The sequence below is a fragment of the Benincasa hispida genome, chromosome 5, assembly GCF_027475165.1.
Source record: "Benincasa hispida cultivar pf3 chromosome 5, pf3_genome.v1.1, whole genome shotgun sequence".
NCBI lineage: Eukaryota > Viridiplantae > Streptophyta > Magnoliopsida > Cucurbitales > Cucurbitaceae > Benincasa > Benincasa hispida.
Window position 1 is genome coordinate 13,443,509 of NC_143482.1, and position 13,239 is coordinate 13,456,747.

Below are 13,239 nucleotides of genomic sequence, written 5' to 3' on the forward strand. Positions count from 1 at the left end.
TAGATGACGCGCCAGTACAATAGAGTTTTGGGGTGTTCGGTTATTTTTGTATTTTGATTTAATTGTTCTTTTGTAACTGCTTGACTTGTTTGTTTACTTCATGTGAATTTATGAAAATGAATGAGAAATTCCTATCATTTTGTTCCTTACGTTTGACCTTGGTATACTTGATTTTTGTTCTTTAGATATTTTCTAAGTCTTGTGCTTTGCCTGACCTCAATGATATCAACTATATGAAATCTATAAGTATAGAGTAGGCGTTAGGAAAATCAACAAGGCTTGAACTTCTCTAAAAAGGTTATGTTTACCGTCTAACGCGTGCAAGCTTTAAGTCAAACTCCTTTCAGACTCTCAAAGCCTTTTTGAAATTTTGTTTCTCTTTTATCAATGAGGATTTAGCTCGTCTCCAAATTTGGGGATGAGGGAAATCCGAGTTAAGATGCATTAAACGAGTACATCACAAATAAAAGGAACAAATTAAGAAAAATGTTAAATGCAACTCCTTTGTCATTACTTCAAAAAAAAAACCTTAAAATGGCATGAGTTTAGTTGGAACAGGCACTTAGCCGTAGTTGAATACTCGCATGACACTCGTGAGGGCAACCCAAAACGAAGTTAAGTCTCTTAGACCAATGCGTCCCATATAACTCCTATATCTAGTCTGAAGAAATTATATCTTGAAATGCATGAATATTAGATATGAGTTTAGCTGTGAAGGGTTCTCACCCGTAGTTGGATGCTCGCATGACACCCGTGGGGAAAAGCCAAAACGAAAGTGGGATACCTGGAACAACGCATGGGTAAAGTAAAAATTCTTAATTATTTTTTTCTTTTTATCTGGCATTTATCTTAAAAAGTGCATCTAACGCATTGCTGGTTTAGAAAAAACGAGAATGTTTTGAGAAATGAAAGGAGTTGTGATAAAAGGCTTGCAGCACCTGAAACTAAACAAGCATTGTTCAAATTTGGGGGTGGTGATAACTTGTAGAAATACAAGTTATTTTTGCTTTTAAGTTGGAACAACTAAGATTTTTAATGATAGATTCTCCTCATTTTTAGAAGAAACGCATGGATTTATTCAAACATTAGTAAACTCATGCAAAAGAAGTTTTATTACTAAATATCGTGGCACTAACGCATTGTATTGCAGGATTTAAATGCAAGGATTAACGTTAACGCATTAGATAAGTGCCGCACGAAAAGCTCTAACGCATGGGTCATGCGTCAAAGGGAGTTCAATGTAGAGAAGATTCATTGCTCCAGGCTGATTGTATCACATCACCACTTGCAAGTATGGGCACCTGCAGCAGGCGGCGTCTAAAAAACTTCTGAGAGTCAGGCGGCTAATCAGAGCATGGACTTTAATGCTGACCAGGGCATGGACTTTAATGCTGCCCATTTACCAAGTGGACGTGACCAACGCCTATAAATAGATGAAGTCCCTCCAAAGTCAAGAAGTTCGAAAATTATCAAGATCCTTACTCTCTGTATATTGTAGTCATAGTTTTAGTTCTTAGATGCTATGTTGTGGTGCCAGACGATCAGAAAGGTTGAGAACCACCATCACCGCCAGTCAGGGAGCTGAGGAAGCCACTCTTGAAAAAGACACTTCATCCAATTCCTATACAAGTGATTGTACACAACGAGATTGAGCCAAATAAATACAAGAGATTGTATTCTTTGGCTTGACTCAGTTTCCTTCATCTCATTTATCGCTTTAACTTCATTTGATTAAATATTGCTTTTCTAAAGACTCTCTGTTTCTTTATAAAATTCATATATTTGATCCATCATACTTGCCATTGTTTATTTCTTGTTTATGTTGAACGCATTAATACTTTATGCCAAACTTCATTCCAACGCTCAAGCCAACTTGACAAATTGGTAAAAAGCATCTTTAACTTAGATTGTTCGAAAGAATAACTAAGTTGTATCAAGTAGGACGCCTAGTACAACTAGAGATAGACTTACTGGTGTCTATTGCATTCTGTGTTAGACGCATGCATCCTAGAGATAGGTTTTGTATGTTATTCGCATTGAGAAATGTTGAATGAAGTCTAACGCATGAACAAAAGATAAGCAAATCACTCCATCTCATCCACATCACATCCTGGTTTGAGTACATTCATCTTAGATCGACGTGTCCACTTACATTAAACTCCATTCTCACATGATCCATTACTAACTACTCAACTCTTTTGCATCTCTTGCACAGGCACAGCAATTTAGTGTAAATAACACATTTCTCACATTTATTTAGGAAAACCCCTACAGTAGATACCACGCAAGGTCTGCGTTTGGTTAACTGAATCCCTGAGTTCGACCCTGGACTTACCAAGAACCTAAATTAGATTTATACTTGGGTCTGGTTTAGGAAAACTTGAACGTCATTAGGAGTTGTGTGCGTTCTGTTGCATATATCTGACGCCTCAATGCGTTACAATACTTAAACGCATCAAAGCATAAATGCATCACTTATACTTAGAACTTATTCTTCAAATTTATTTTATACAAAACACTCCTAGAGTGAATCACGATTTGTCAAAAGTGTGATCTTCACATAAGGGTTCTGTACACTATTCTCTCCCATACTTTCCCCAATCTTAAACTTCTAGTTCCCACAAATCACATACCTCGATTCTCAGAGAATAGAAAGGTAGCCTATTGGTGGTGTTCGTGAAATCCCAATTCGAGAACTAGATCATAATTCGGTTCTACAAAAGTAAGATTTCTTTCTCTTTTCTCTGTAAATTTTTAAAGCATGCTTAACCTAGGATCTATTTTACAATAGATTGTGGTTTTGTTGGTCTCTGTATTTTTTTTGGATTTCTCAGTGTACAGGTATTTCAAAATACCTAAATTAATTTCGAGTAATGGTCCTATGTTTTTTTACACTGCGTTAGGGTTTTCATCCCTACACTATTAGCAATTTCAAAATTGATAAACTCCAATGTCATACCTTGGCATGAATTATGAGGAAATTGCTTCTTTTCTCTCCCTCGTCGGAATGGACTACCTCATGACTTTGAACCTCTAGCAAATCTAGATAGTGGTGCGATACCAATGGCTTATCCTGTCTCCCAACTGATGTTGCAAATCAAGCAACTAAGTCACTTAAGCTTTGCAAATTAGTTTTAGCCTCTGCTCTGAAACAAAGTTTGTCATGCCGGAAGCGCGAGAATTCATGTTGCCTTTGAAAATTTTCCTACTCATACTCAAAAGAATTATTAGCAACCTTCATAACCAACTCCTCAAGAGACTTATAGACTCAAAAGACTGAGCTTGCATCAACTCTTGGGGCGTGGTGTAATCTTGTCCACTTGGAATTTGTTGCTATCCTTGGTATCCACAGCCAAAGGACTCCTCCCATCTAAGACATGGAACTCATAGTTTAAATAACCATAATGCCCTCCCCCGGTGTATCTTTGTAGTGTTGGACTCTACTGCAATCTCACGAATGCTTGCATAGGATGCTCTTCGAACAAGCAATTCCTGCGCCTCGACTTACTACGAATTTTGTTCCACCATTTGTTCAACGAAGTAACTTTGTGAGTATACATGGTATTTAACTTGCGACCTTCCTTGTTAAAAAATAAAAAATAAAATAACATAGTTTTTTGGACATGGGAAATAGTAGGGATGTTCGTGAATTGGGTTGGATTAGGTTGAAGAACTTTTTAGACCCAATCCAATTGTTCGGGTTGTAAATTTCTTCAACCCAAAAAACCTTTATTAAAAAATGAACTCAACCCAACTATGAAACATTTAGATTTGATTGGTTCGGGTTACTCGGGTCATTTATTTGAATTTTTGTTATAAAAGTAAGTAAAATGTTAATACTTAAAAATTTAATTTAACTATTTTCATATATAAATTAAATTAACAACTCAATGTCATTTTATATAATGTATAATCTTCTTTCAGAGTACAAAAAAAAACTGTTTTAAAAGTTGTTAGAATAATAAATTATCCAAAAATTGATAAAATTAAAGAAAACTAAAATACATATATCTTTTAAAGTTAATAATAAGTTTGGGTTGGTTCGAGTTGGTTTGGGTTATTTTAGTTGATCCGTGAACCAACCCAACCCATCAAATTTTCATTTATTTGAACTCAACACAATCAAAAAGAATTCATAACCCATCACAAACAAAACGGATTGGGTTGGATTGATCGATTTTTTCGAATCATCAGATTTTTTTGAACACCACTAGGAATAATTTCGAAACCACTGCATTTTTCTAATTAGTTTTAAAAACTACCATTTTAGTAGAAACAGTCCAATATACACCTACTGGAAAAAAGAAAAAAAGGAAATACATTCCACCAAAAGATTCTAACCCAATCAAATCCATCTATTTAAATTTAAGTAAATTAAATTAAATGAAAAGATAATTAGCACGCACAGTTACAACTGAATTTTTTAGCAACATAACTTTTTTATTAAAAAAAAATGAATTTTTTTACTTATTTATTTATTTTTGTTTCAAATATTGTTGGTTATGTTTTGCATCCGTAAAAGATTAAGAGAAAAGTAAAACTATGAGAGTTATCTAATCTTAGAAATGGACCCAAGATTGATAGGAAATAGATCCGAAAGAGTTTCTTATAAATAGGGAGAAAAGTAATGAGGCCATTTTTGGACTAATTATCGTTGATTTTGACATATGAAGAAAGCAAGTATCGACAAAGCTAAATCCTCTTTTTTATAAAATATGAAAAAAAAAAGACGTTTTTCCTAATCTTCTACTCAAATCTCCTTGTGAATCCTATTAGAGGAAGTTATTTTGTTAAATAGTTTGTCGTATTTGTTGTAACTTTCTTGTAATAAAACCTGGCTATTTATAATTGGACTTTCTTAATGAGAAGTTGAAGTAAGTTCAATTTACACTCAACACTACCACACAACTGCGATGAACATCTCAAGTAGTGAAAAGATACAAAACTTCTTCGGCATCTTAGATGAAAATTTAATGTTTGAGATCTTTCTGTTTGTACCTTTTAGAACCGATATTTATCTGTATTTATAAAATACTTTATTCAATATTGTGAACATTGTATACGAGTGTTACGTATGTATTACAATGAAATTTTTCTAGTACTATGCGAGTATCATATTCTTTCTTGTTCATATTATAATATCGTTCCAGACCCCACATTAATGTCAGTGGATCACACTCTACTTTTAAAGAGTGTCGATGTGGCACACAATAAGTGAAGGTATTAAGGAAAATTTCCTATACTATGTAGTATTAAAAAAATTTCCATAATATATGTGTATGTACCGTGTATTGCAAGATAATTATTGTGTATTTGTATGAGAATTCAGAAAATAGGAGTGAAGGGTATAACGGGGATAAATTTACCAACAAATTATAAGAGTGAAGTGAAGTCAGTTTAGCTATATTTCAATATTTATTTATTACAGTTATTTTTCAAACTGATGGTATAAAAGTAGCCATTCCTCGCAAATTCTCAATGTTTAAGGGTAAATAAGGAATTTCAAAAGAGATGTTGGCTATATTTCAAAAAAACGTGTAATTTTTAGCCATCTATACCAATTTCCCAAAACATTGTATGGACTTGGGCTAGTGACATAATGGGCCTAAGCAATGTGAACAATGTTTAAGGAAAGCCTGTTTTATCATGAAGAAACAGAAAAATGTGTTTTTAGAGAAATAATTATAAATACAAGGCCAAATATTAATTTATATCATTGAACTTTAAGCGTTGTATCGATATAAATATTAAGCTAATAATTATATCAATTTAAACTCTGAATTTTAGGAATTGTATCAATTTAAACCCCAAACTAATAATAGTATCAATTTAAACCCTTAACTTTTATAAATGTATCAATTTAAACCCTAAACTTTCATAATTGTATCGACTTAAACCCTTCATTATGTTTTATTTGGATACACTTACGAATGTTCAACGTTTATTTATGAAAGTTCAGGGTTTAAACTGATACACTTATGAAAGTTCGGGGTTAAATTGATATAATTATTAGTTTGAGGTTTAAATTGATGCAATCCCCGAAGTTTAAAGTTTAAATTGATACAAGCCCGAAAACTTAAGATTTAAAATTGATACAATTCTTAGTTTAGGGTTTAAATTGATATAATCCTCAAAGTTTAGGGGTATAAATTGATATTTGTCATAAATATAATAAAGATAAATACAATGGGTAACACTTTTAATGGGTAACACTTTTTGGATTAATAATTAAGTGTATAACAATATTTTTAAAGAAATATAAATATAGCAAAATTTATCCGTGATAGACTATATTACTGACAAACTCCTATTAGTGATAAATTATATTACTAACAGTGATAGACTATATTACTAACAAACTCCTATGATAAGACTATATTACTAACAAACTCCTATTAATGATAAACCCTATCATTGATAAATTCCTAGCAATAATATAGTTTATCGTTAATAGATTTCAAGAATTGAATTTAAATTTTACTCTCTCTAAAAATTCTTTTTCTTTATATTATATCTGCTAATATTTTAAACTTGACTGCTACATTTGTAACTACATATAATTATAATCATATAGTTCTACTTCTATTTTTGTTTTTCTTTCTATTTCATTATGCACAATTTTCTTTTGCATTGCCTAATTTGTTTACATCGAGGTACATATCCTTAATAATATAAAAATGTTAATATTTATTTTTCATCTTTGGAATTTCTTTTATTTGTAACCAACTTTTATCTGTAACCATTTAATTTTTATACAATTAATTTTATAACAATTTAAATTTATAAAACTTTAATATATAACAATTTACTCCATATACTTTAAAATTTGTAACAATTTTGTCTTTATGGTGAAAATTATTGTTAATATTTAAAGAAACTAATTATCAACATATATTGGCATAAGACATATACTCTTAACCAAGAGGTTAGAGTTTCGAATCTCTCACGCCAAATTATTGTACTACAAAAATATACTAATTAGGGACCTAATATGTTTGTAACCTAGAAAGTCTAACTTATTAAAAAATAAAAAATGACATTTAATTTTTATAGAATTTTTTTAACAAGAAGGATTAACTTGTTACAAATTTTAAAATATAATAGTTGTTACATACTAAACAACAAACATTGAAGGTTCGATCATCCATCTCCATAATTGTTGTATTAAAAAATGTACACAAAAACTACATTGTCACAAATAAAAGTTTATGAACTAAATTATTAACTCCATGAAGAAACTCAAAATGATTTTTAACGTAAAAAACAGTGATAGACAGATCATCACTAAGGGCGAATCTATTAAGGGGTCAAGGGGCACGTGTCCCCTCAAATCGTGACGTTCTAAATTTATGTATATTATTTTTATTAAATAGAAAAAACCTCATATATTTATGTTTTTATTATTTTTGAAAATATATATAATATTTAATTTTTAGTACACTTGAAACAATTAAGTTTTAAATTCATTTTTTCTTATATATATAGAGTTGTACCGATATATATATATATATTTTTTTTATCTTTCTACAATTAATTTACAAAAATTGGTTGAATAATTTTTTTTGTTTGTGTATATAGATGAATAGTTATATAAAGATTTATAATAATTTTATAATTAGTATTTTTAATAAATATATCATATATTAGTGCATTTAAAATTATATTTATATGAAGGTTAAATTATAATTTTGTCTCTAAAATTTAAAAATTGTGGCTTAATAAATCCGTAACCTTTTAATTTTGACTTTAATCCCTTAAAAATGTCTCATATATTTATAAATCAATTCAATTTTATATCTAATATATCTCATAAATATTAAAATGGTTTAAAAAGTAACTATTTTATAAGACAAATTTTTTTTTACTATCTAAACCTTAAATTTTAAAATTTGTAGTAATTTATACATTAATTTTAAAAAGATGACTAATCGTACATATTAAGAAAAAATTAAATTGAGTGTTTAGTATCACATTTAATTGTTAACATTTTCAAATATGTTAGAGGCGTATTAGATGCAAAATTGACATTTTAATAATCTATTGAATACAAGAAAAAAAAAACTAATGATTTATGGGTTAAACTTATAATTTAATATACATTTGTGCCCCATTGCTAACTTGAAATTTTGGATCCATCGCTAACGGTCACTCTCTTAAGTTTACATCAATATATATGTATTATAATAGAACACAATGTAATAATGATTTAATCCTAAAATAATATGATCATATTAATCTTTCTAAAATAAGAGAAAAATGTATATTATTACACTACCAAATTATCTCATTTGTTTTATTAGTAATTTAATATTATTTTTGGTGACCCAATCCAAATTTGTTTGTTCTAGGAAGCTTACATGATCTTCTAATATTAAATTAAAGAACAGACAAGCATGCATTACAAATACTTGAATTTAGTATATTATATTTTGATACTATATACTAATCCTCTAATAAAATTCAAAAGCTTTAAGTTGTTAGGTTATATCAATTATTGTAATAGTATTTTGAATACTTTATCTTACCTACAATATTTTATATTGAAACCTGTCTCGAGTGATTATATAATAAAATCAAGAGAAAATTACTCTTTTGGTCTTCAAATTTTGAAGGATATGTGTGTTTGGTCTCTATATCTTTTTAGTTCTCAAGTTTATAAAAATAGACTCATTTAATCCCTGAGTTTTTAAAATATATCTTTTAGTCCTGAGTTTTTAAAAATATGTTTAAAAAGTCCCTTAAATAACTTTATACTATTATTTTGAATAATTATATTACAATTTAAATTAGAAGAGTATTTTTTAGAAATCATATCCTCCCTAAAACTATTTTTTCTAATTTTAAATATCATATAATTATGTTTAAAAAATCAAATAAAAAAATACTCCAAGGATCTTTTAAATCTATTTTTATAAACTTTGGGAAGAAAAAGATACATTTTGAAAATTCAAAGATCAAATAAACCTATTTTTTTATAGATTTGGGGACTAAAAAGTTACATTTTTAAAATTCAGTGACTAAATGTACATATATTTTAAAAAAATCAAATATTGTGTAGGTTAAAGTAAAGTTTTCTTTTTTACTTAAAAAAAATTAAACTAACATGTATACTAACTTTTCAATTCCTTCTCCTTTTTCACTACTTTCAATTGAAAATCTGTCATCTTCCTTTTTGGAAAAGTGAAAAATCAAAATCATGCCTTTATCACTTATTTGGAAAAGGGAGCTAGGAAAGGGCTTTTGGTGGGTTTTAAAATATTTTACCAAAAATATGTATAGGATCCAGCTGAAGGATTCTCCACTTTCACCCAATTGTAAGCTGAGTTAATATTTTAATTTTTTGAAAAAAAAATCATTAAAGCTCAAGGACAACAGAAATAACAAATCACCATTAATTGCATCCAAAATCCAACTTGAGAACTCAATTACCCAATTCCACCCAATATCTTCTAAATTGGGTTCAGGATGTATTGGGATTGATGCCCTAACTTTCATGAGTTTCGTATTTTATAAATGTTGTATACGAATTATTTATTTAAAATAAGTTATTATTTTATTTGATATTTAGTTTACATTAACCTTATCTAATAAACTAAGATCCAAGATTACTTAATACGGTTGACATATAGGTAGATTATATTTAAGTAATAACCTAAATGGGTTGTATTATATGGATAAGGTTAGGTATCTTATCCTGGTTATACTACGGATACAAACTCATTTGTAATTGTTACAATAATTGTAAAGTGTTACAAACGATCTAATCCTGGTCGTTCATGCGGAGACATGTGAGTGGAGATATCCTATACAAATAGTTTGTATAAGACTGACCATGAAATGATTAGTCTCTCTTTATAACATCGTTACTTGAAGAGATTAACATTTCACTAGGATGACCATAGGTGACTTGAACTTAATCTTGAATGAGTTGTGAACTTCTGTCTATGAGGGTGATCCTTTCATTTGTACAGGTGAGAGTGGCCACATTCTCTGACTCGATAAGCCTACCATTTCGGGACTTGTCCGAGTAGAGAGCTGGAAACACAACTACACAAGATAGAATTCACTTTTTACCGTTTTGAAGGAAAGTAGATAAATTGCTCCTTAAGAGCTGATTCTAGGTCTTGAACAATGAGGCACCTCACCCTCTCTCTGGCCAGGGATGGGTCTAGTTTATAGTTGGATTATAACTAATTGTTTATTAGAGAGATTAGTGGCAAAACGGTAATTTGACCCAACTATAGTTACGGGCAATTTGTGAAGGGTCAACTTATTATTGATTGGTATATCCATGGATAAAAAAATATATTTACAGTGCGAAGAGTTCAACTGTCGGTCTTTAGGGAAGTGATCGATAGTTAATGAATGTTGATTAATTTAATTAAAAAGTTTAATTAATTAGTCTTGTATCATTGATATTTTTATTATATAGGTCCATAAGGTCTCATTGCTAGCTCATTAAAGGTAAAAATAAGTATCAATTTGTTTTTTTATTAAATTAAAATTTTTCAAATTAAACAAGGAAATTAATTGTATAAGATACAATTAAATATAATACATATAGATACATTATAATATAAAGTTAATAAAAAATTGAATAAGATTAAAAAATTATACTTTATAATATGAGAGAAATAAATATTTGAATAAGATCTAAATATTATTTATATGAATGAGATTCATATAAATACTATTGGTTAAAATTAATACAAATAGAATTCATATTAAAACTGTAGGTAATATGAGAGAATATTGTTTGAATATGATTCAACAAAGTTAAATATGTGATATTTAATTATTAATTATATAATAGTATTAATATATTTATATTAAATATAATTTAATATACTTAAATTAATAATAACTCCCATAGTATGAGTGAAGAGTTATTTGTGAATAACTCTCATCTCTCTCTCATTTTAACAAAAGGAGAAGTTTTTGTAGAAAATGAGAAGAAGAGACGGTGCGTTTAGTTTTTCGCTCTACATTTTTTTCTCTCAACAAACTCTCTTCTCACCAAAATTATTCATTCCTTTCAAAGCAAATGAGCTCACACATCCTTTGATACTTGTTCCTGAGAATAACGAGAAAACTGGTTGGTGGTGTCTCCTTTTGAGTTGGAGTTCTGAGTGGAATCTTTACTGTACGAGAAGTGTTTGTGTTTCGTGAAGAAAAAATTGAAGAAGAAGAGTTCTACAAGGGTGACTTCTTCTCTTTCCTCTTCCTCTATAAAAATTCTTGCTTATAGGATTTAAAATTATGTATCATGTAATACATAATTTTGTATGTTATGCTCTATTATTTTGTGTTTTTCAAATTGATTGTCAAATGCACATCGTTCACACACTTCTGCAAAGACTTTGATTTCTTCACTTGGTATCAGAGCCAAATCGTGTATTTTGTTTTCAATTTGAAACGAAAATTAAAAAAAAATGTGGGTTTGTTCTGCATTTTGAATGTTGGTTTGCAAAATGGATGGTTTCGATTTTTGGCACTTTAGATTTACTTTTGATGCGATCAAAATGTGTAAGGGCTCATTATTTAGGCATCTAATTATCGCAATAAAGTCTATAGGTTCATGTCCTTGCCTTTGGCAAGTGTTACTGAAGAAGAAGAGCAAGAACGGAGGAATTTCAAATGAAGAACGAATTAGAGTACTGCATTCTGTCTCGGAGCGTCAGGCACAACGTTGCGACGTTGTGCTTTACGTTGCGACACTGAAAGCCAAGCGTAGCTACGCTCAACAACAGTGTTACAACACTGAGGCTTAATATAGCAACACTGTGAGAAGCGTAGCGCTACGCTACGACAACTCGTAGCCTAACATAGCAATGCTCGACAGCAACGTCGGTATGCTCTGAGTGTTGGACGCACGCGTGTAGAAGGTTCCAGATCATGGGTTCAAGTCCTGGCGGAAGCAGTTTCCTTCAGTTTTATTTATTAATTTATTTGTAATTTTGTTATTTTAATTAATTAAATTGATATAATTTGATTATATTGATTTAATTAATTTCTTTTAGGGGAGCCAAAATTTGGTCTATTTTTCTGTGTATTTAATTTATGCATTTGATGTATGGTTAAATATTATATGTTGAATAATGTATGTCATATACTTTTAAAAATCTCACCTTAGGATAAATATTATTCATGCATCATATTTAATATAAGTGTTATATTATATAGTTGCATGATCTTATAAGCATGCACATGCATATTTTTTTTAATATAAGTGTTATATTATATAGTTGTGTGTATTATAATATAGCACAACCATGCATCATATTTTAATATAAATATTATATTATATGATGGATATGTTTTATTTTTATTAGTGACTAATATAAATGTTACTTATATGATGAAATAATAATGCATTGAGCATGGCATTACTTAGTAAATATAACTGTTATAATTAATGTTATTAAATGCGTATTATAGGTTTTAATGTTTCATTAATCTATAAGAGTTATACGTTTATGAAGTAGATTAAAATCTATAATCAAGGATTGCATGCAAACATAGGTCTTAACTAATTTCAAATAGTTTAAAATTAATTCAGCTAGACTTATGTTAAAAATGTTTCTAATATGATTAGAAATAAGTCAGTCTTTTATATATATATTTTAATAGGATTAAAATGAATGGAATACAAGATTAAATTTATAAAATAATTGTCCATAGGAACCTTTGTCTAAGGAAGATTTTGTCTAAGAATTAGGGTATTTAAGTTGATGGAAATGAAACACCCCTACCTGGGAACTGACCTAGGGGTAAATTAGACAATTATTTTATAAGAAATATATGATTAATTTTATTAAAGATTTTAATAAATAGTAACCATACATTGTTAAACTATCCAATATAAGAGTTATATTGAGTCAATTTAATAGTGGACTTAGATAAATTATTAGCCAGATTTACCTAAGTAATAAGTCCTAGGTTTAATACACTTAGTGGGAGGAAAAAGATATATATGATATGTCAATTTCTTTTCATATTCTCCCTAAAAGTTCACACCATGGGATCTATGTTCAGTGTTCTCCCTAAAAGTTCACACCATGGGATCTATGTTCAGCCTCGTGGCACCGTTTTGCTTGTGTCCCCCTTCGGAAAGTGTTTGCACAGGTCAATATCAAGGTGAATGGAGAAAGTGTTTATAGTAAGTTGGAGAGGGATATGTGTCAACACATCCCACAATCTCTTTCATTGATTTGTAGTGAGATTTCATACTCGGCTTCA